Source organism: Geospiza fortis, unplaced genomic scaffold, assembly GCF_000277835.1.
Source record: "Geospiza fortis unplaced genomic scaffold, GeoFor_1.0 scaffold237, whole genome shotgun sequence".
Taxonomy (NCBI): Eukaryota; Metazoa; Chordata; class Aves; order Passeriformes; family Thraupidae; genus Geospiza; species Geospiza fortis.
In genome coordinates this window covers 5576321-5578663 of record NW_005054319.1, presented here as the reverse complement: position 1 = coordinate 5578663, position 2343 = coordinate 5576321, and the positions used below count along the sequence as shown (strand labels likewise).

At 42.5% G+C, this 2343-nt stretch overlaps 1 long non-coding RNA gene across 1 annotated transcript; it reads left to right on the top strand.

The window, feature by feature from the left end:
* The first annotated feature begins 321 nt into the window (after nt 1–321).
* LOC115947815 lies at nt 322–1987 on the top strand. Its single transcript, XR_004081673.1, has 3 exons — nt 322–356; nt 1387–1533; nt 1631–1987. It is a non-coding gene; the product is annotated as an uncharacterized LOC115947815 (long non-coding RNA).
* Nucleotides 1988–2343: the final 356 nt, after the last annotated feature.

The following is a 2343-nucleotide window of genomic DNA, read 5'->3' as shown; positions in this document are numbered from 1 at the left end:
AACATAATACTTATATAAGAGTCAAATCTGTTTTTTCTCTTATATACTTTGTGCTAGATACTAATTCTTACCTAACATGGGGAATTTTCAGAGTGGTAACTCTCTCAAGTGTCTTCTGTGTAACCTGATTAAATATTTTCTGATGCAACACAGCTCAATCAAGCTGCCATTATTCATAAATGTTATAATAAGAAAATTAATTTAACAGTTTTATGCAATTTCTGAATTTATTTTTTTCTTTGGATTGGTACAGTTAATTTCTTCAGTTGCTGTGATTTTTTTTTCCATCTTCATATTCTCAAGATGTTCAACCTTGCCCTTTCCCCTTTTTAGTCTGAATCAGCACAAGAAGAAAAGTAAGTTATTAGTTATATTCTCTTCTTCTATTTGGCTGTTTTCTTTAGCTCAGAAGAAGGATGTTCTGAACAGTTAGTGATCATTGCTTATACCACAGTTTCAAAAATGAAAGCCATACCTACTGCAATGTCCTTTCCAGATTTTACATGTCCCTAAATATGGGGAAAGGAGGATGTTGAAGGAGGAGGAGTCTGCTCCTCTCTCTGCTCTGCTTTTTCTGTCAGTGCAGAAGTGTCTCATGCAGGGGCTCCCACCCATACACAGGGCTGATTTTATACTGAAGACTCAGATCTTTATGGCCTATAAATTATTGTGGTTTGGATACAAATCTTCTCTCCAGAAGGGCTTTCAGTAGGACATGTGTGAGACTGAGCATGCACTGCTGTTCCTCACTGTCCTATCAGTCACAGTAATTGTACACAGAGATTAGGAACACCCAGAGACATTTTCCAGCATATATGTTACCCCATAAAATCTGGAGGAAATTTTCCAATAGGTCATAAAAATTTTAAGAACCATGGATCACAAGTTCATCACAATTACTGCTGTGCTCCTTTTATAGAAAGCAGTGTTGCCCTATGCTGAGGTATTGCCTGCCTTGGATGTTGCTGTTAGGGCTTTTAGCCATTTTAGGGTATCCATGGGAATGGGTCTCCCATTTCCCAGTGAGGCATGCAGGACTGGAATCAGGTCCTGAGGCTCTTGGGAGTGCTCGGTCATTTGGCCTGTTCAGAGCCTGTTTCTTTTCTGGCACCATGAGCACCTCCTGCCATCTACAAGCCCAAGATAAGGCTGCAGGGAACAATCATTTACTAGGACCATAACTTCCTTTTGAAGAGAAAAGCATTTAATCCCAAATAGAAGATGCTTTTATCCTATATTTGCCAGCAAATTTGCTTGACTGTGTTTACAATGCCCAATTATTTGATAGTTCGGAACAAAAATGATCCATCATCTTCTCAAGCTGTGCAGAACCTGTCAGAATATTCAGGAACATTTTGAGCCTTTTTCATTTCTTTGTTCGAACAGCTCACTTCACTGTACTCTGGGACTAGCAAATCTGATGCACGTGCAACTGGTGTGGAAGCCTGACACAGTCAAAATTTGTTACCACGGGCTCTCTGCCATCACCCCAGCTGGCAAAAATGGGACACGGTTCCAGTGCATGAATGGAAGGTCGGCCAGACGATGCTCTGCTGTCACACAGGAGGAGCCTTTCTGGGCTGACTTTCCTGGAAGTTACTAATGATGTATTTTGACCTCCCTGTTTTAGAGATGCCTTGCAGCCAGCGATACTCAGAGAGTGGCACTCCTTGAAACTGACATGTGCTTCATCTGCTTGTGAAATGTTGCAACGAAAGATACCTCCTGTAAAATTTTATTTGTAGCCTCACTGGATCATTAGGAAAATCCCATTAATAAAGGATGCTTCTGAATCTTATTACTTGTTTCATTTTCTTCAGATCAGAAACTAAAGCACTTCCAATGGAAACAAAATCCCGCTGGTCTGTGCAAATCCTACCTGGCAACTGTTCTTACCAGGAGACAATATTTTTTACCTTTGGATTTGGTTTGTAAAGTGGAATTAGGCTTAGAAAACGAAGCACTGTGCAGGCAGATTAAAAAGAACTCCCTACTTCAGTCCTATCATCAGATAATGAGATCTCTCAGATTAGAAAGCCAGTATCAGTACGGGAAAAAAAGGCAGCTGAACTCGTCCGTTATGTTCACTTTTTGAGACACTGGGCGTTCAGTTACAGCTGCCTTGAGCCTGGTCCTTGCAGACCTCACCGGGCTGCGGAGGTGTTGCACCTTGCTCTCGCTCTCAGTCCGCTGAGGTGAGATGATGCCAGGGACCTTTTGGATTCAGGAAAAAAAAAAAAAACAACAACATCAGTCTGGGGAAATTTGGGCCCTTTTTGCCGGTGAGCGGTCCGCAGGCGGGGGCTGCCGCCCGCCAGGTGCCGCGGCCCGGCGCGGTGAGGC